Source organism: Sinocyclocheilus grahami, unplaced genomic scaffold (genome assembly GCF_001515645.1).
Source record: "Sinocyclocheilus grahami isolate Dianchi unplaced genomic scaffold, SAMN03320097.WGS_v1.1 scaffold1122.1, whole genome shotgun sequence".
NCBI lineage: Eukaryota > Metazoa > Chordata > Actinopteri > Cypriniformes > Cyprinidae > Sinocyclocheilus > Sinocyclocheilus grahami.
In genome coordinates, this window is record NW_015506301.1 from 274,243 (window position 1) to 274,994 (window position 752).

Sequence of the window (752 nt, forward strand, 5' to 3'; positions counted from 1 at the left end):
TATTTTTTTATATTTAAAATATAAAAATAAAACGATTAGTAAAAGGAAATAAAAAAAGTTGTTTTTTAATATTTAAAATATAAAAATAAAACTATTAGTAAAAGGAAATAAAAAAAATCTAGTATGCTTAGTATTTTAGTAAATAAACAAGTAATTTTTTAGTATATCAATTTGCATAGTAAATCTAATTTGATTAAAAAAGGTAACCGGCTATGTTTGTTGTTCATATGAGTGTTATTATTATAATTTTTTTTTTTTAATTTTGTTGTGTGTTTTATTAGTATTTTAAATGTCTATATAGTTAGGCCTATGTATAGTTATGTAACTGAAATAAAATAAAATGTAAAAAAAAAAATCTTATTTTCCTTCTAGTGACAAATGGTATTTATGGCTTTTAGATTTAGTTAGCTACGAAAAAAACCTATCATATCGTAATGTGTGAATATTTAAAGTTTTATATCGAGTTCGGGTTTGTAAACGGATGAATGTGTAACTACGGCTGCTTTGAAAGATTTTAAAAACAATTCAATGAATGTTCAGATAAACACAACCGCCGTCTTTATTGTTTACTCGCTGATGCCTCCGTGTTGTCAGGGGCAACAGTTATTTTTCCGCTCCAAATCGCCTTTATTCCCATCACCGTCACCTCATTGGACGTTCCCTCCGTCAATCCGTTGTTTTTCTCGAGCTGTGATTGGCTACCGCGTGTGTCAGTCAGAAGCAACGCGATTCTATTGGCTGAACCCCAAGGA